Genomic DNA, 22,032 nt, shown 5'->3' on the forward strand with positions numbered 1-22,032 from the left:
CAGAGAGGTCTAGAAGGTGAGAGAGGTGTTAGAAATGGTCCGGGTGAATTTAAGGTTGGGGGGGAAGGTGTTGGTGAAGTGGATGAACTGTTCAAGCCCCTCGTGGGAGCACGAGGAGGCGCCAATACAGTCATCAATGTAACAGAGGAAGAGGCAGGGTTTGGACCAGTGTAGTTGCAGAAGAGGGATTATTCCATGTAACCTATAAAGAGGAAGGCATAGCTTGGGCCCATGCGGGTACCCATGGCCACCCCCTTTGTCTGCAGAAAGTGGGAGGAATTGAAAGAGGGAGGATTTGAAAGTTGAGGGTGAGGACAAGTTCGGCTAAGTGAATGAGGGTGTCACTGGAGGGGGACTAGTCAGGTCTGCGGCACAGGAAGAAGCAGAGGGCTAGAACCTATTACCCATTAAGGGCTACTAGTTAACTTTACATTGTATTATTCAACTCCTAATATCATCTTCCCACATACATTGGGCATTCAGCCAATGGCTAAATACACAAATGGTTGTAATTAGCCCTGACTTTAACTGGCAAGGGCAGCGTGTTTGCTGCCCTCTGCAAAATGGGCAAGACTCAATTCTTAGATCAATGACTTTATTAAAATAAAGCAGCTAGAACTTGATATGCTAATCAATACCTGGAAAGAAGCGGAGATGTTTTTTCCATCTCAATACAGAAGACTGAAAATTAATAGTTAACAGCAGCTCACGCTGACATTCAGAAGCAAGGAACCTAACAGCATTCTAAATGGAAGCATGACGCATAATGTAGGAAATGCAAGAAATCGGAAAATACTGAAAAGCTTTGGCAAGAAATATCAGTTTAATTGATTGCTGTATTAAAAAATATACTATTGGGGAGAGTTTTTCACAAGTTGGGTTGTTCCCAATGATACAAACCAGGAGTGCAGGGGCACTAAAACCAATAGTTTTAAAATTACTGGTTCCCCACTGAAAATTGTATTGTGTAAATTTACTGCCTATTTAAATAATCAGTTAAAATTGTGCTTGCACAGAATCTGCCAGACCTTCATTTACATAGCCAATTAAGTGCTAATGGCATGTTAATAAATCCCACACAAAGTTCCATTGTTCACAGACTATGCAACACATACAATTTGCCCATTTAAATTTGGCATTGAGGGCTGGTCATGTTTTGGCTTTTCAGAAAATGTTTCATTAAAGGAAAACTGCTCTATTTTTGTTTGCTGTAATCAAATTTTAGAAATTTTATAAAATTATTTGAGAAAAGAAATAACAAGGGCCGTGATATAGAAATACTTCAGAAGCTGAGCCAATTGAAATAGCACAGGTTACTGTTAGGTTACTCACCAGTAAGACTTGCCAACCATTTACTTTTGGGGACCTGGAATCAAGGAGCAAAGTGATAAGTGTATCTATCTGTAGCCCATTAACGAATGGTTTTGCTGGCCAAGTTCACCCTACAGCTTGAGAGGGAGAAGCTGGAACCAGACATAACAGTGTGACAATTGAGTAAAGGTAACTGCAGAGATATGAGGGAGGGTCTGGCCAGACTTGACTGGTAGGGGAGCCTAGTAGGGAAAACAGTGGAAATAAAAATTGCTAGAAAAACTTAGCAGGTCTGGCAGCATTTGTGGATAGAAAGCAAAGTTAATGTTTTGAGTCCAGTGATGCTTCTGCAGGACAGCTGAAATGTGAAGCTGCAATGACTGGAGTTTATGGGGGTAATTCAGAAGGCACAGACAAATTCATCCCAATGAAGGAAAAACATACTGAGAGGAGAATGAAGTAACCCTGGCTGACAAGGGAAGTCAAGGACAGAGTAAAAGCAAAAGAAAAAGCGTACAATGTGGGAAGATAAGTGGGAAGTGAGAAGATGGGGAGGTCTTTAAAAAGCAGCAGATGAAATATGAGAGAAAACTAGCTCGTAATATTAAGAAGTATTGCAAGAGTTTTTTTTAAATATACAAAAAGTTAGCGAGAAGCACAAATGGACATTGCACCATTGGAAAATGAGACTGGAGATGAGTATTAGGGAAAAAAGAAATAGTGGAGGAACTAAACAGGTACTTTGTATCAGTATTCACAATGGAAGATGCCAGCAAGCTTAACAGACACTCGAGAGAATCGGGGCAGAGGTGAATGCAGTGGTCATCTCTAAGGAACATTGTGACAGGTCTAATTGTCCAAATGTTCCGACATTTGCAATGTTCACATGACAAACACTGCAGGAAGAATTTTGCCTTTTAATTTGTTTATTAAACTCATATTCAAATCACAGGTGCAAAATGTGCATTGCCTATGTTACCAGGATTTTTTAAAATGTGAATGCATATCACACATTAATAATTCATTTGGCAATATTCATCAATTGTTTTGTGCCAAACACTTAAAGTGAAGATTTGCAGTCACATAGCTTGGAACATAACCTTACCGAAATTGATCTTATAAGGTGACTAAGATATTCAAGAGTATGAACGGGAACTAATTAAAGCAAAAACACCTGATTAACTTCATTTGATGTGGTATTCATTTTTTTGTTTAATCTGAAGTGGCATCTGGAAGACCTTTTGCAAACAATAAATTAAATGCCTCTACTAATTGGAAAAGAACATGTAATAGCATATGAAGGAGCTGCAACTTAATTGAGCTTAATGCTTTCATTACTAGGCAAGGCATTGTGTTTTTCAGTATTTATTAAATAAGTGCTCTCAGCGTTATTAGTGCTTTCACTTACAAGATGAGTAATGTGCATTTCTATATATCTCCATATCTCAGCATTATTAACATTGATTCAGATTACAATCCTTTACTTTGAGTCTAATCATTGACTAACTATGATTTTTAAGGTATTATTTCATATATAGTACAAATTATTAAAATTATTGGATTTCCCAAGCTAGTTTATAAAAAGACTTATTTTGTTTTGTTTAATAACTTCAATTAAAGAAAACTAGGCAATAAATGTAATAAATGAACAGAAATGCTTCATAGCGGTGTCAACTCTAGGGTTAAAATGCATGCAAAGTTATGGCCTGGGATATTTCACAAAATTGCAAAACAAATCAATAACCAATGTGGCACTTGGCCTAATTTTTTTCATCATTACTGATTCCATGCATGAAATTCATCAAAGGTTACAATTGTTGGGATTCAGAGGAAGCAACTCTTGAACTACCATTTTATGGTCTAGAAGCCCAGAATGAAAAACTAATCTTCTCAGCTCTATATAAACTTCTAAAACAACACTGTTTTCAAGAAATGCATGTTAATTATGAGTCGAACTGATGATTTTTATGAGCAGTGTGTGTTTAATATCAGCTGCAGGCTGCTCATAAAGGCACTCAGAGCAGAAGTGAGCATCAAAAGACCACAACAAGATAGCAAGTACATTTAGTAAAATTGAATTTCCCCAAACATACCTGTATTCATAAAACTATTCCAAGGTCTATTACTTTCAGTTACAAATAATGCGAGTTATCCAATATATATGGTCATAAAGAGAGTTGTTCCGTCTCCAGGATGTGTCATTCCTGTGGTGAGTGTTGCTAAGTTGATAAGCTGATTGATTTCTGTTATAACAGTGAGGCGGACTGAAGATGGAGAGAAGACAAGATGGGTAGAGAGGAGAGTATATGTGGGGAGGTAGGGAGGGAATAGGTCAGTCTAGGGAAGATGGACAGGTCAAGGAGGCGGGATGAGGTGGTAGGTCGGAAATGGAGGTGAGGCTTGAGGTGGGAGGAAGGGATAGGTGAGAGGAAGAACAGGTTAGGGAAGCGGAGACAGGCTGGGTTGGTTTTGGGATGCAGTGGGGGGGAGGGGTCGAGCTGGGCTGGTTTTGTGATGCAGTGGGGGGAGGGGAAGAGCTGGGCTGGTTTGGGATGCGGTGGGGGAAGGGGAGATTTTGAAGCTTGTGAAGTCCACATTGATACCATTGGGCTGCAGGGTTCCCAAGCGGAATATGAGTTGCTGTTCCTGCAACCTTCGGGTGGCATCATTGTGGCACTGCAGGAGGCCATGATGGACATGTCGTCTGAGGAATGGGAGGGGGAGTTGAAATGGCTCGCGACTGGAAGGTGCAGTTGTTTGTTGCGAACCGAGTGGAGGTGTTCTGCAAAGCGGTCCGCAAGCCTCCGCTTGGTTTCCCCAATGTAGAGGAAGCCACACCGGGTACAATGGATACAATATACCACATTGGCAGATGTGCAGGTGAACATTTGCTTGAGATGGAAAATCATCTTGGGGCCTGGGATGGGGTTGAGGGAGGAAGTTTGGGGGCAAGTGTAGCACTTCCTGTGGTTGCAGGGGAAGGTGCTGGGTGTGGTGGGGTTGGAGGGGAGTGTGGAGCGGACAAGGGAGTTGCAGAGAGAGTGGTCTCTCCAGAAGGCAGACAAGGGTGGGGATGGAAAAATGGCTTGGTGGTGGGGTCGGATTGCAGATGGCGGAAGTGTCGGAGGATGATGTGTTGTATCCGGAGGTTGGTGGGGTGGTATGTGAGAACGAGGGGGATTCTGTTTGGGCGGTTGTGGCGGGGGCAGGGTGTGAGGGATGTGTTGCAGGAGACGCGGTCAAGGGCGTTCTCAACCACAGCGGGGGGAAAGTTGCGGTCCTGGAAGAACACGGGCATCTGGGATGTGCGGGAGTGGAATGCGTCATCCTGGGAGCAGATGCGGCGGAGGCGGAGGAATTGGGAATAGGGGATGGAATTTTTGCACGGGGGTGGTTGGGAGGAGGTGTATTCTAGGTAGCTGTGGGAGTCAGTGGGCTTGAAATGATTTCTGTTGCTAGGGCACAATGAACCTCTGAGACTTTACAACAGTTTGTACTCTGTGCTGGTGGAGAGATCATTTCTTACTGATCCATGGTCTGAAGTGAAGTAACAGCTTCCCATTTACACGTATGTATGTGCAGTTGTGATGATATATGTGGGGTCATTCATATCCACTGCATCCAATCAAGGTGGCAACTGCTCAAAACATGTTCCGTCGCTATGTTGGCTGATTTTTGTTGCAAGCTTTAAACAATTTTTCTCTGACTTACTCTCTAATGCTCAATGCTGGCAATAATTTAACAATTTTACGAAAGTAAAACTCTGCATTATGTTATTTTTCCTTTATTTTGTCTCTTGCACCTGTTAGCAATCTTAGCTTCAGCAATTTTTTCACTACTGTAGGATTGTGCAAAAATCCCCATTATCTAAAATATAGGACAAGTCCCTGGAATTTTTTTAATATCTAAAAGCACTGGACAAAATCCTGAGCTCAGTCTGCAAAAAAAAAACAGACAGAGCCAAAATGATTTCAATCTGTGCTTATTGTTCAGCCTGGAATTCCCATTTACTCCTCCACTCTAAGAGAACAATCAACCAAATCCAAGACTCTACACTGAGCTAATTTTTACACCTTGGGCAACTGAGCACAGATAATCTGAGGGCTGCGCAGACACTAAGCATTCAACTTCAATCAAAATTCATTGACATGTTCTCTTAACTGTCAGGACACCAATTGACTTCAGAAGGGAACACCTGAAATAAAATGAACAACACAGACATGACGAGAGATAACTGGGCACAGAGTGTGTGTAACTGCCAGCCCCGATCTCACCTAAGAGAGCTTTTTTCAACAACGAGCTTCTGCAGAAAGAGCTTCCCCACAGGCTTCTAGCTCCAACAAGAACTACAGAGGCCAAACAGAGAAGCTGAATTGGGAGGCCAGACAGGGAAGCCAAACCAAGAGCATCATCGGGTCGAAGGATATCAGAAAAGAGGGAAGCCAACCAAGCATTAATGGAATAAAAATTTCCAGACACAGGTCTATTCCAAACCAAGTCTTTTTGCTGTGTGGTCATGACCTAGGAATTAGAAATCCGGCATCTTTAATTGTATATTTCTCTTGCACAGCTTCAGGTTCACTGATGATAAAGTGTGAAGCTGGATGAACACAGCAGGCCAAGCAGCAGCACAGGAGCACAAAAGCTGACGTTTTGGGCCTAGACCCTTTGTGCTCCTGAGATGCTGCTTGGCTGCTGTGTTCATCCAGCTTCACACTTTATTATCTTGGATTCTCCAGCATCTGCAGTTCCCATTATCTCTTTCAGGTTCACTGAGTAAGATTTCTTTAACAGCTGGACTGGATTCTGATTGTGATCTGTGAGGCTTCTTCCATTGTATCTCCACATCCATAGACCAGCAGATCATCCACAGTAACTTCCATTCTGCGTATATCACTATCAGTGCTGCCTGCATTTATAATCTTCTAAAGTAGAGGAAATTTCAAACGGCATGAAGAAGTATCTGCATCTCCTGATGGTGTCCAGTACACAGTTAGAAAACTGCTGCTTTCAACATGCTTCACTTGTCAGTAACCAGTGATATTGCATTGAGGATAGTAAATACCTTTGCTTTGACAAGTGATAACAATATTTCTTCAATGGTTGGCATGGGGTAGCATGGTCTCTTCAAATCTTTTGGTGAGTTCTTTTGGATCTATGCATACTCTCAGTTTTCCAGGTTTTTCATTGCTAATATGCCGCTAATCCAGCTGTCAATGTTCCCTTCATTTGCATGGGGGCAAAGTGGTCTTGTTAGGTCCCTGGAGCATGGGGTCTTGGTGGTGGGGGAAGGAGACTAGCATGAGTGCTGTAAAGGTGAAGGGCAATGGGGTCCTGTGGTGATGGGGGATGGTGCTGGGAGAAAGGTAAGTCCTGGGGAACCATGGAGTGTAGGGTCCTTGGGGATAAGAGTGGGGCTATTGGCTCCTGAGTATGAAGGGGCCATTGCATCCAAGGTGGGGCATTTTTTTGGCTCTGGGGACATGGGTGTATACAGGCAGACTCTGAGGTTGAAATGGATTTAAGGGAGGTATATTTGGAGTGGGGAATGTGTGGTAATTTAGACAGTGAATTTAATAGTTATGCAGGTAGAAGTTAAATTAGGTTTTTAATAATCTAAATTTTCCTCAGTGAGAATTGACTTAAATTCATCAGAATTCTCTTAGCATTGGATAAATTTTGTTGGTTGAGGGGGAGACTTGTATGGCGTGAAGTATAAACACTCACGTAGATTATTGGGCCAAATGACACATAAATTTGCCCCTAAAAAGCCCACATAATGATCTCAATGGTTCTCCCACACTTATTTTGGTAATAGTAGTAGAAGTGACAATGAAGCTGCTTTATTGGCAACAAAACCCCAGTGATCAACATTAAACTTTATAGCGGGAAATATGCCATTACGTGACTCCAAGTCTACAGATAACTTTTAACTGTTAACTCTCCACAGAGATGGCTTAACAAGCCATACAGTTATGGTGAAACTACAATGATGGACTTCAGCAGTTCAACGATCCTTTGCAAGCAAGGGCAATTGCCCAGCACATGGCATATTGTGCATTATTTTGAAATATGACTTTTTCATTTTTGAAATTTCCACTGGCTAGTTCCAATTTCTCTAGGTTTGTCGGCATCTTCACGAAGAATGACCTCTCAAACAACATCACAAAAGCAGATCATCTGGATATTATCACACTGCTGCTTGTGGGGAAGGGACTACATTTCAAAAGTACTTAATTGGTTGTAAAGTGCTCTGAGACATCCTGAGGTTGTAAGTTGTATTATATAAATGCAAGTCTCTCTCTTAATTTATAGACATAATCACACTCATGGTCTAGAATGTACATGATCATTAAGGATAAAGCCAGTGGACATATAACTAAGGAATGAATAGCACTGATTGCAATATGCATGAGAATTACTGTAGCTTCCTCTTTTCATAAATGAAACAGTATGTAGTGGAGAAAGCTATTTTAACTATCTGTCAGTTTACTTGCTAGACGTCATAAATCACAAGAAATAACACACCATATAAATAAACTCAAGTGAAATAGAAGAGAGGAGATCAACCAAATAGTTGAACAACATATCATTTCCAAAATTTTACAAGGCCACATTTTCCTCTGTGCATTCATTTTGATGAAGATTAGACATGCACAGTCAGTGATATGTAGCTGCATAACAGTTCATGCTGCACTTATACAGCTCCTCTGGGCCATTTGTTGATTGTCAAATTTATTTACAGGCATGAGCAGAGAAAAAAATACTTGACAGTTAAGATCTTCTAAAAAATCAATCAAAGGTAGTTCATCCATGTGACTCAGAGTTTTCCATGGTTTCTCTTTCTTTCATAAGACAGAATTTTCATCAACTCCTTACAAGGCAGTGGCGCTCACAGCTCGCCTTCCATAACAGGAAGGTGGGGAGTTCCTTTGCCGATGCTAATGCTTCGTGCTACTGATTGGTCAAAACCTAATGTACCCATCAAGGATGATCTTCCAGTTATAATGGGAACTGCAGATGCTGGAGAATCCAAGATAACAAAGTGTGGAGCTGGATGAACAAAGCAGGCCAAGCAGCACCTCAGGAGCACAAAAGCTGACGTTTCGGGCCTAGACACTTCTTCAGAGAGGAAGATGGGGAGAGGGAATTGGAATAAATAGGGAGAGAGGGGGAGGCAGACCGAAGATGGAGAGAAAACAAGATAGGTAGAGAGGAGAGTATAGGTGAGGAGGTAGGGAGGGGATAGGTCAGTCCAGGGAAGATGGACAGGTCCTCACCTATACTCTCCTCTCTACCAATCTTGTTTTCTCTCCATCTTCGGTCTGCCTCCCCCTCTCTCCCGATTTATTTCAGTTCCCTCTCCCCATCCAACTCTCTGATGAAGGGTCTAGGCCCGAAACGTCAGCTTTTGTGCTCCTGAGATGGTGCTTGGCCTGCTGTGTTCATCCAGGTCCATACTTTGTTATCTATAGTAAAGTTAAAGTTGACTTTTTAATCCTTATCCTTATATATTCAAACTGAAAAAAACAAGGTGTTTCTGAAATTTGGAACCTATGCCAAGGGGGTTGATTTCTTGTTAAACAGTGGGCCATGAACTCCTTATTTTCATTATCCAGTCTGTTTCGACATACATCTTCACCTTTTGAAGGGTTGTTCTTTAAAGTTTCTTTTGCATCACTTGTTGTGAAACCTTGTGAGTCTCTGGCCGGATAGCCACTTAATTTACATGCAGAGCCATTTTTGCCTGGGTTTCTCAGGTCGGAAAGATTGAACTAATGCTATGTTATATGCATCACTCTTGATGCTTCACTTCCTTACGGTTGTATTACTGACTTGGATCAGAGGGTAGAGTCTAATGCATCCAAATTTGGAGATGATACAAAAATAGGTGGCCGGGCACAAAAGCAGAAAGAATGTCTGATAAGCGTCACTGGATTTGAGCATTAACTCTGTTTTTCTTTTTACAAATCTTGCCAAACCTACTTAGCTTCTCCAACGCTTTCTGCTTTTGTTTCAGATTTTCAGCATCCAGCAATCTTTGCTTTTATTTTAGGTAAGAGGATGTGTTGAGATAAGGACATAAGGAATCTGCTAAGGGATATTAATAGGCTGAGTGAATGAGCAAAAGCTTGGCAGGTAGGAATGGGAGTAGGCCATTCATCCCCTCAAACCTGTTCCATTATTCAATAACATCATGCCTGATTTGTGGCCTAACTTCATATACCTAAATTTGGTCTATATCCCTTAATAATTTTACTTTACAAAAATCTATTTATCTCAGATTTAAAATTAACAACTGATCCAGCATTCACTGCAGTGTGTGCAAGAGAATTCCAAACATCTACCATCCTTAGTACATAGGTATGCTTCCTAACATTTTTCCTGGCAGTCTAATTTTCAGTCTAAGCCCCCTATTTCTAGAACCTGCAGCCAGTGTACCTATCCCATCAGAAGTCATAGAGATCAATGATTAATCTTCTAATTTCTAGAGAAACCAGGTCTAATTTGTGTAATCTCTCTTTATAACTTAACACTGACGTTTAGGTTTTGTTCTTGTAAACATACGATATACTCCCTTAAAGGCCAATATATCGTTCCTAAGGTGTGGTGCCCAGAGCTATTCACAGTGCTCCAAGTGGGTTCTAACCAGGCTTTTGTATAAGTGCTGCATAAATGCCAGCATTCCCTTAGATTTCTTAATTATTTTCTCCAACTGTGCATGAAGATCTATGCACCTGAATACCCAAATGTCTTTAGACATCCATTGTATTTAATTTCATACCATCCAGAAAGTGCTCTGATCCATCCCCTTTAATTCTAAAATGGATAACTTTGTGCTTACCTTGATCTGCCACAGTTCTGCCCATTCACTTTGTCCATCAATGTCTTTGTAATTTTGTGTCAGCATATGCATTGTCAAAAATGTAACCCAACTTTGTATCATCAGCAAATGGATAATGGTGTAGAAAGACATATATTTTCAAGTTGTTAATAAATAAAACAAATAAGTGAGGCCCTAACACAGATCCTTGTAGGACACCCCAGTCACAATTTGAGTACCTACCCTAGATCCCTACTTTTTATTGCGTGCTAATTTCCCAGCCATGTCAGTAGTTTGCCCTTAATTCCATGGACTTCTATCTTAGCTAACAGTCTCCTATGAAAGACATTTTCAAATGCCTTCTAGATGCCCAAATAAACAATATTCATAGACATTCTCCTATCTTAATCACCTCTTCAAAAACTCCATGAGGTTTGTCAGGCATGATCTACCTGCCATAAATCCATACTGGATCTCCCAGACTAACAAAACATTTTTGAGGCTTTCGTTATTGATTAAAGACTCCAACAATTTCCCCATCACAGATGTTAGGCTAACTGGACTGTAGTTCACTATAATTTTAATCCTTCTTAAAAAGCAGAATGACACATGCAATGTTCAGATCCTGAGGGATAACTCCTATATCTCAGGACGGCTGAAAGATTACATTTAGGGCATCTACAATATTCTCCATGCCTTTAACACCTTTAGATGGAAACAGTCTGGTCCACGATATTTGTCACTCTAACTCCATTAAATTTTTCATTGCCATTGTTTTACAAATGATAGTTCAACTCAATCCCTGTTCCTGAAATACGATTGATTTTTTTGGGGATTTCAAGCAAGCTATCCTCCTTTTCTACAGTAAACACTGTGGCATGTAATTTATCAACACATTTGCCATTTCCCATTGTCATTGACGGTATTCCCACTTTCAATCTTTAAGGGGGCAACATTGCTCCTGAGCACCCCTTTTCTCTTGAAGTATCCACAAAATTTCTTCTTTTGATTTTGATCTCCCTAACAAGTTTACTTTCATAATCCCTTTTGGTAAAGTTTATAAGTTGCTCTGTGTCCCTTTGCTGGTCTTTGTATCTTATCAATTCAGCAAGATTTGTGCTATTTATTTGTATTTTTGTCAGCCCTTTCTTGCAGCTTCATACTGACCCTTAACTCTTTTGTTGCCTATAGCTTTATGTTCCATAGAAAGTGCATCAGGGCAGCAGAACAGAGTGCAGAATACAGTGTTACAGCTACAGAGAAGATGTAGACAGAGAGATCAGAATTAACATCTGAGAGGCCCCTTCCAAAAGATAATAGCAGGCAAGTAGCTGTTGTTGAATCTGCTCTTACATGTATTCAAATTTCTTTGCCTTCTGCCAGACGGAAGAGGGTGGAAGACAGTGTAACCCGGGTGGGTAGTGTTTTTGATTTTGTTGGTTGCTTTTCCAAGGCAGCAGGAAGTATAGATGGAGTCAATGGATGCAAGGCTGGTTTGCATGATGGGCTGCGTTTACAACTCTCTGTAGTTTCTTGTGACCTTGGGTACAGCAGTTGCCATTCCAAGCTGTGACGTATTCAGAGAGGATACTTTCTATTGTGTATTTGTAAAAATTGCTCGAGTCCTTATGGACATATTGAATTTCCTGAGCATCCTGAGGAAAGAAAGGCATTGTTGTGCTTTCTTGACTATTGTGTCAATGTGGGTGATCACTGCTCCCAGGAACTTGATGCTCTTGACCATCTCCACCTCAGCACCATTGATGTGGACAAGGCCATACCCACTACACTTCTCCCTCTACTCCTCAATGACCAGCTACTTCATTTTGCTGACATTGATGGAGAGGTTATTCTCTTCTCATCATACTGCTTAGTATCCAATCTCTTTCCTGTATCCCGTCTCATTGTTATTTGAGATCTGACCTACAACGGTGGTGTTGCCAGCAAACTTGGAAATGCAGTTGAGACAACTTGTTCACACAGTGTATAAGGAGTATAGTAGGGGCTGAGAATGCTGCCTTGTGGGGCACCGGTGAATGTTTTCCCCTCATTATATCCTCCCTCATCACTGAAGTAATTTTGTTAGTAATCAGTAAAGCTATTCCATTTCCTCTGCTTTTTCCTCTGTCCACCCTGTAAACCTAATAACCTGGTATACTGAGTTCACAACCCTGGCCATCCTACAACCATATCTCAGTAGTGGCCAACTACATCACAACCTCCACTTTCGACTTGTGCTTACTGCTCATTTAATTTATCCGTTATACTCCATCTATTTGTGTTTAGAACCCTTATTTGGGCCACACCTTGTAAGCTATCACTCAGCACTGATGTTTTATTCATCCTTTTATCAGTTTTCTTTTCCAGTTTAATTCGTACAGCTTTGTGATTAACTGAAGAACAATTCCTAACTGTTTCTTTACTCTCAGTCATGTGGCTTGATTTTGAAAGTGTCTTGACTTCCCTGAGAACTCCTTCCCCACAATTTACTAGTTTAAAGCCCTTCAGATCACTCTCTTTAACTTTCCATCAGGACCAGGTTATTTCAGGTAGAGCCTGTCCAACAGTACACTTCCTTTTGGTCCTAATATTGATGCCAGTGCCCCATTCAATGGAACCACTGCACCTTTAGCCATCATTTACTTTGCTAATTTACTTATCTCTATGCCCATTTGCACATGGCTTGGACAATAATACAAAGATTATAACTCTTCAGGCCCTGTTCCTTAAATTTGCTCCCAATGCCTAATGCCACATGGTGTCTCAGTGGTTAGCACAGCCGCCTCACAGTGTCAGGGACCCAGGTTCAATTCCACCCTTGGGCAACTGTCTGTGTCGAGGTTGCACATTCTTCCTGTGTCTGTGTGGGTTTCCTTCAGGTGCTCTGGTTTCCTCCCGCAGCCCAAAGATGTGCAGTATAAGTGGATTGGCCATGCTAAATTGCCCAGGGTTGTTTTGTTTAAGTGAGGTAGGCATGGGAAATGGGTCAGGGTGGGATGCTCTTCAGAGGGGCCGTGTGGACTTGTTGGGCTGAATGGCCTGTTTCCACACTGTAAGCATTCTATGATGATTCCCCAGATAGGATCTCCTGCCTACATTTTCCTACATTGTTGGTCACATCATGAGCCACTACAACTGGATCCCCACTCTCCCACACCAATATCCTTTCAAGTTGGTTCATGAAGTTGCTTGCCTCAGTATGAGGCAGGCAACACATCATGAGGGACACTCGATCCTGCTCAAAAAGGAGGTTACCTCTACCCCAATTATAGAATTCCCTACTGCTATCATTTTTCTTTCTGCCCCCTCCTACCTACACTTGAAAGGCCTGCTGTACCATGGTAAAGTGGCCAGTCTGACCATCCACCTGATAGTCCTTTTGCTCATCCACAAGTAGCTCATATCTGTTCAACAAGGTCAAAAGCTGAGCCTACTCCAATGCTAAATTCAGGGTCCCTCTACCTGTCTCATTTGTAGTCACACACTCCTGTCCCTGACCACTGGCCGAATTTGAAGTACTTAACCTATTGGGTGTGATAGCCTCCTGCAACACAGCTTTGAGGTAACTCTCCTCCTCCTAGACGCGTTGCAGTGTTCACAGCTCACTGTTTAGCTCATCAACTCTGAGCTGGAGTTCCGCAAATAATTACCACTTGCTACAGATGTACCCACTATTACCCAAAATGATCCCACACCATGCAAACACAAATTGTCTGGTTTGCATCTCTAAATTATTTATTTAGGTTTTACTGTGTATTTTTAAATTTCCTACTGGTCTTAAGTTTTAAATCAGTAAACTCTGTTCCCAATTGGCTTTCAATCTAGAAGCAACTTGGAGTGAGCATTGACATTTGAAGTTACTTGCCAAAAGTGAACTTATAGCTTTTTGTGCAATGTTACATATATTTTCACTGTCTCTAAGCCCACAATCTCCTCCTCAATTGGCTCCTCTTTCCCATTATACTCTAAATTCCCTAAGATCTTACTTTGATATTGAATAACGGAAGTGCTCTCCAATGTCACCAAACTCATTTTGCCAAAATCCAGTTACATTTGAATGCAAGAAAACATAGATGGGTACTGTCAGAAAAGGTACAAAGGGAGTTCATCAGACTCTGGCGGCTATTCCTCTATCACATAGATAATCAGCTTATAGAACAGTTGATGGGGATAGTCTCTCTCAGGAAAATGGGAGGGCCAGTCAGTCATTGGATATTTGCAATGATTCTGACGTTCGGTGGCATTTGATAAGATTTAATAGAATTATTGTTATGTGGATTCTCTTGCCATGGGCATTGACAGGCGACTCAGTGACAGGGAGCATAAATTTAGGATAATTTATTGTTTTCCTGGTGCTAAGATTAAGGATGTTTCCAGACAATTCCAGCGTATTGTTAAAGGTGAGAATGAGAAGCCAGAAATTATTTCACACATTGGTAAGAATGACATTTTTACAGAAAAGATTACATCAATGTAGAGTGAATTTAAGAGGTGCGGTAAAGATTTTAAAAAGTTAATGCTCAAATCCAGTGACGCTTGTCAGACTTTCCTTCTGCTTTTGTGCCCGGCCACCTATTTTTGTATCATCTCCAAATTTGGATGCATTAGACTCTGCCCTGTAATTCAAGTCAATAATACAACCATAAGGAAGTGAAGCATCAAGAGTGATGCATATAACATGGCATTAGTTCAATCTTTCCAACCTGAAAAACCCAGACAGAAATGCCTCTGCAGGTAAATTAAGTGGCTATCTGGCCAGAGACTCACAGGGTTTCACAACAAGTGATGCAAAAGAAACTTTAAAGAACAACTCTTCAAAAGGTGAAGATGTATGTCGAAACAGACTGGACAATGAAAATAAGGAGCTCATGGCTCCCTGTTTAACAACAAATCAACCCCCTTGGCATAGGTTCCAAATTTCAGAAACACCATGTGTTTTTCAGTCTGAAAAATATACAAGGATAAGGAGTAAAAAGCCAACTTTAACTTCACTGTAGATAACAAAGTGTGGAGCTGGATGAACACAGCAGGCCAAGCAGCATCTCAGGAGCACAAAAGCTGACGTTTCGGGCCTAGACCCTTCATCAGAGAGGGAATGGGGCCAGGGAACTGGAATAAATAGGGAGCGAGGGGGAGGCGGACCGAAGATGGAGAGAAAACAAGATAGGTAGAGTGGAGAGTATAGGTGAAGACCTGTCCATCTTCCCTGGACTGACCTATCCCCTCCCTACCTCCTCACTTATACTCTCCTCTCCAAGATAGGTAGAGAGGAGAGTATAGGTGAAGACCTGTCCATCTTCCCTGGACTGACCTATCCCCTCCCTACCTCCTCACTTATACTCTCCTCTCCACCTATCTTGTTTTCTCTCCATCTTCGGTCCGCCTCCCCCTCTCTCCCTATTTATTCCAGAACCCTCACCCCATCCCCCTCTCTGATGAAGGTTCTAGGCCCGAAACATCAGCTTTTGTGCTCCTGAGGTGCTGCTTGGCCTGCTGTGTTCATCCAGCTTCACACTTTTTTTATCTTTGATCTTCCAGTTAGTTGAATTTGTGAGCTGCACTGATTTCTTCATGGGTCCCATTTGTTCTCCTGGCCCAAAAAGCAAAGGAGCACATGTCAGCTGCATTTCACTCTCTCCTGTGATTCAGACAGTCATGGCTTAAGTCGCAAACCAGAAACTTAAATATAACACCCATGTTAAATGTAATGACCACGTGTAGATGGATCATGACACCCATCGTTTTTGTAAATACCGTCTCTGTCGGTCGCAACCATTTGTACATTTTTCTTTAAATTTTGTTTTTAGCACATAACTAAACTTAACTGATGTGTGATAGCTTATAACATCAGAATGAAAGACAGGCAATTCCAAGGTTCACTTGCCTAAAAAAGAGCGGATTTTTAAATTACCTGGATAAATAATAAAATGCAGCAATGAGCACACACACAACACACATAATGAGCTTACAAAAAATGGTGCGGACAGGATGGGTATTGTGTATAGAGAGGAGGGTTGCCATTGCCCTTTACAGATTTTTTATATAACAACCTGAATTGCAAAAGTGAAACCTGAATCTGAACTGCTTAGCTGTTACTTTGTTTTCTCAGGACTGCCAAAGCTTTCAGCTAGCTTCAGTTTCTCAATCAACGGTGGCTTTTCCTTTCTTTCACTGGCACAGATTTGCTAAAATTGAGAGAGCTATTAGATGGGGAATAGGGAACTTTCTATATCCTTGAGGTATTTATTCCATGTTGCTCTCTCCTTTGTTGCTCAAAGTGAGCTATTGAAATATGGCTTGTTTGTATATTTCAAAGTGAATTCCATTATCTTTTCCAAGCTGAATACTCTGTATCGTGATTGCAATGAGATCAGCCGACTGAGTATGAGTTCCCTAATTGGGGCTGTTAATCTGGTCCGATGAGGGGACCCTGGATGACACATAAAAAGGGTGAGTGTCAGAGATACTGACACTCTCGTACTTGATTCTAAATGAGACAGTGCTAACGTCATGGACTGTTTGCATGTAAATAAACTGTGATTTGATGATGGGATGCCAGCCTCTGTGGAGTTACTTTACTCTGCAGGTAATCTGTCGTCTCCTGTAAGAAATGTTATCATGTGAGTGGGAGTAAAACAAAACAATTCTTGACATCAGTTTGAGATGTGCTTCTCAATTCAGTGGTGATTTTGAGGCAGCTAGTTTCGTACCACTCAGGTAGGTTGTATTGCCTCGGTGGATCAGAACAATCATTTTGAGTCAGCAGTGTTTTAAAAAAAAACTTGCTTTATTTGTTCTTGAAAATCTCTGCTACTAAAGTCAAATAATGGAAGTTGAGTAGTAATTATTCATTTTCATTCTGATCATAATATCCCTACCATGAAGGATGGAATATGGTCCTTAGTTCTCCATTTTGTTTATGGTGACCATTTCATTACAGAGTTAACATGAAAGAACAATATAAAACCAAAACTAAGATAACAATGCACATAGACATTCTACATTCACTCTGTTTCTCCTATTTTTTGCTCAAAACCTGCTTTGATTCCAGCTAACAGACTCGCTTCCTGGATTCCCAAGTTTTAACCCAGTTCTGAACTGTCATGTTCTATAATCCATTTACCAGGTTCAAGCATTTTTACAGAATCGATTTCCAGAAGTTTGTCGGAGTATAATTCTTAGGGCTAAAAGGATCAAAGGGTGTGGATATAAAGGGGAATAGGGCACTGAGTTAGTTGGTAACCATGACTACATTGAATGGGGAAACAGGTTCAAAGCACTAAATGGTCTATGTCTCTTTCTATTTTGTATGTAATTATTAAGTTCTCCAGTCTGTTCAAAGAGTTACTCCGGAAACCAATTTAAGATCATCAGCCAGACATGTGGTATGACCTGTTTTCACATGCTAGAAGCTACATACATAAATATACAGGGCTCCATTTCATGCAGGCAAATGGAATTCATAGACATTGCACCTTTTTCAAGCAAAGGGGTCAGGGAGACAGCTAATCTTAACTGCATTTCCATGGCAATGGCCCGTTCAATCTTTATGACTGGTCTGAGAATCAAGATTAACTCAAATGTTTTGACATGTATAGTTAAGGTCACTAATTATGCATTGTCATCTCCAAAATCTTGCCGACATAGCTTGCTTAGGAAACACAAGCTTGAAATGGCTCATCCTCTACCTCAATACTACATTGCACTCTTGCACCTTACTGCTTGACATCTTCACCCTCGAGCAATCTATTTATTTCTTAAACATATTTGGTAACCAGGATTCCATAGACGTCCTTGATTGAAGATTTTAGGTTCATCGTCCTCTGAGTGAAGAAATTCCTCTCATCTCAGCCCAAGATTGCTTATAACACATCCTGAGCTGATGATCTCTTTTCCTGGACCCCAATCCATTGAAATATTATCCTTACATTTAATACGTGTATTCTTGTCAATATACATTGAAATAAAAGCGCCTCTCATTCTTCTGTGCTTAAGTGAATAGCAGCCCAGTCTAACCCAATCTCTGTCTGTACAAAATACCGTCAGTTTGGATTTCGGCCCTCATGATTTGGTTGTCAATTTAAAAGACTGGCCATATTCAGGTATTGCAACTAGCTGCGAGGTGAATACAATAAAATGTTTGGAAGCCAGGGAAAGAAAACAGTAGGAGGTCAAAATTGTAGGAAACTTTCTTCATACAATTCACAAATCTGGCAGTTTTAGTCAAAGACACAGAGTTTAAAATTCGTATCCTTTCTAGAGTACTTCCTCCATCACTCCAAAGGAAGGTATCACAGAATCCTACAGTGCGGAAGTAGGCCATTTAGCCCACTGAATCTGCACTGACCCTCTGAACAGGATGCCACCCAGTCCCACCCTATCCCCATAATTACCATGGCTAATCTACCTAGCCTGCAAACTATAGACAATTTAGCATGGCCAATCCATCCATCCTGGACATCAGGAAACCAGAGCATTCAGAAGAAACCCACAAAGACTTGGGGAAAATGTCTAAACTCCGCACGGACATGATGGAATCAAACCCAAATCCCGGTGTTGTGAGGCAAAAGTGCGAACCAATGTACCACTGTGTCATGTTCATACCAGAGAATTGAAGAATAGATCCAAATTCTAAAGTTCTGTTGAGATTTCCATGCGTCTTTTAAGGAACAGATGCCAAGGTCATTTTTTAAAGTATTCTCAAAAATTATCACTGCTTATCATTGGAATGGTTGTGAATAAATTGGAAGTTAAGATGAAGTGGAGTGACTAATAGGAGTGATTTTTTTTTCTTGTCCTTCATTATATATGTTCATGAAAATAAGAAGTGTTGCCATGGCTGCAAGGGAAATGAGTTATACCATAGTTAAGACTGAAATCTAAGTAGACATCTAATAATGGCAGAATATTTTAGATAACAAATAGCAATTACATAGATGACAAGGTAATTCTCAGGACACTAAATACTGATTAGCTCATCATGTTCATGTAGCTTAATGTACCTTAAGGACAATGAAACAATGCAAGGTGATGAAACCATTAAGGGAGGCAATAATGTAGTCATAATGTCACCAGATTAGTAATCTGGAACCTAAGACTAATGTTCTACTAACCTGGCTTCCCTGAATCCTATGTGACCTAACTTTATTAATTAGTCTACCATGCTGAACCTCATCAAAGGCTTTTCTAGAATGCAAATAAATAACATCTACTGCTCTGCCATTATCAACCTTTGCAGTAACTTCCCCAAAAAAACTCACATTTGTGAAACACAATTTTCCTCACATAAACCATGCCAACTATCCCTAAACAATTTTTGCCTCTCTAAATGTTTATAAATCCTGTCTTTTATAATCACCTCCAACAATTTATCCACAACTGAAGCCAGACTCACACGTCTATAGTTTCCTGGTTTCTCCTACTGAGCTTTCTTTAAAAAAAGTACGACATTAGCCACCCACCCGTCATCAGGCACCTCAAGTGCAGTTATAGATGATGCAAGTATTTCTGCAAGGGGTCTCATAATTTCCTCCCTTATTTTCCCACAACATTCTGGGATACTTTAGATCAGATTCTGGAGGTTTATCCACCTTTATATTCTCTAAGAGCTTCCAAATGTTGTCTTCTCTAATGTGACCTGATTTTAAAATATCAAATTTCATTTCTCTGCATTCCCAGGCTCCATTTCTTTGTCCACAATGAAAAAGAGATGTGAAATATTCACTTAGTATCTCTCCCCTCTCCTGATGTTCAACACCAAGTTGACTTCTTTGATCTTTAAGAATCCCAACCCTCACTCTAGTTACCCTCTTGGTCTTAATGAACCTCTTTAGATTATTCTTCATCTTATCTGCCATTGCTGTCCCATATCCCTTCCTTTCCTTCCTGATTTCTCTCTTAAGAATGCCTCTACACTCTTTATATTGATTAAGAGATTCAACTGAATCAAGTTGTCTATACCTAAAAGAGAATTATCTTTTACTCTTGACTACAACCTCAATATCTTTATTTATCCATTGTTCCTTAATCTTACCAGTCTCAGCCTTCACTCTGAAAGGAACAAAATGCCTCTGAACTCTTGTAGTCACACTCTTGAATGCCTCCCACTTGTCCTACACCCTTTCAACTGTGAGCGGTCTACTTCAATCAAGTTCTGAAATTTGATACAACACAGTGTGGAGCTGGAGAAACATAGCAGGACAGACAGTATGAGCAGGAAAGTTGACGCTTCGGGTCGGGACCCTTCTTCAAAAATCTGATTCTGCATGTCTGAAGAAGGGTCCTGTCCTGAAATGTCAATTTTCCTGCTCCTATGATGCTGCCTGGCCTGCGTGTGTCCCTCTAGCTCCACACTGTGTTGTCTTTGACTCCAGTATCTGCAGTTCTTGCTATCTCTGAATTTTTGAAAGTTCTTGTCTCATACCATTAGAATTTGCCTTACACCAGTTAGAAAATTTAACTTTGATGGAAGGCTTATCCCTTTCCAAACACTTTTGAAACAAATCGAATTCTGATTGCTCGACCAAAGTGTGTCTCCACTTCTATTTCAGTCACCTGCCCTGCCTTATTGCTCAAAATAAGGTCTAGTTTTGCTTCTTTTTTAATAGGAGCATCTACATATTGATAAAGAAAATTTTCTAGAGCACTTTTGACAAATTATTCAATATCTAAACCTTTAACATTATGGTAGTCTCTGCAATGTTTGGAAAATTAACATTGTCATTACTAGATTCTTATTATGCTCACAATTTCTCTTTTACAATTGGGAGGTCTATAGTAGAATCCCAAAAATGTGATCTTTCCTGTCTTATTTGTAACTTGTGCCCATATATTTTCACTGGATGAATTTTCAGAAATATCTTCCCTAATTAAAGCAGTAATGTATTATTCAATCAAAACGTCATACCCTTTCCTTTCTAGCTTCCTTTTCTATCCTTCCAATACCATCTAAAACCATGACCATTGGGCTACCAGTCTTGTCTACCTCTCAGGTACATTTCTGTAATAGCTATGACATCCTAATCCCACGTTCGTAAACATGCCCTGAGTTTATCGGCATTACCTGTAAAACCATTGCATTGAAATAAATGCAATTTAGTTCTTCAGAGTTTCTACATACTCTGACTCTCTCATCTTCCTTTTCTAACTGACGTGCTCTCCTCACATTCAGAACCTACCCCGTCAATCTTTCCATTTACACTGCTGTTCAGAATTCCTCCACTCATTTTCTCTATCAGTATAAAGCCTCCCTTGATAGAATGAGCAAAGATATTGGTCCATTTCCAGTTCAGGTTAGGCCCATCCTATTTGAACAGATCTTTTCTCTCACTTTCCAATTGTTCAAAAAGCTGAATCCCTGAACAATACCTCAGCTCTTCAGTCATTGATTTATCGCCTTTAACCATTTGTCACTTCCTTCATTTGAGTTTGATTTTGGGAGTAAATCAGAAATTACTACTTTTAAGGTTTCGTTTTTTAATCTTCTACCTCACCTCTTAAATTCACTCTACATTGATGTAATCTTTTCTGTAAAAATGTCATTCTTACCAATGTGTGAAATAATTTCTGGCTTCTGATTCTCACCTTTAACAATATGCTGGAATTGTCTGGAAACATGCTTAATCCTAGCACCAGAAAAACAATAAATTATCCTAAATTTATGCTCCCTGTCACTGAGTCGCCTGTCAATGCCCATGGCGAGAGAGTCCACATAACAATAATTCTATTAAATCTTATCAAATGCCACCGAACGTCAGAATCATTGCAAATGTCCAATAACTGACTGGCCCTCCCATTTTCCTGAGAGAGACTATCCCCATCAACTGTTCTATAAGCTGATTATCTATGTGATAGAGGAATAGCCACCAGAGTCTGATGAACTCCCTTTGTACCTTTTC

This window comes from Stegostoma tigrinum, chromosome 3 (genome assembly GCF_030684315.1).
Source record: "Stegostoma tigrinum isolate sSteTig4 chromosome 3, sSteTig4.hap1, whole genome shotgun sequence".
In the NCBI taxonomy this organism is placed as follows: domain Eukaryota; kingdom Metazoa; phylum Chordata; class Chondrichthyes; order Orectolobiformes; family Stegostomatidae; genus Stegostoma; species Stegostoma tigrinum.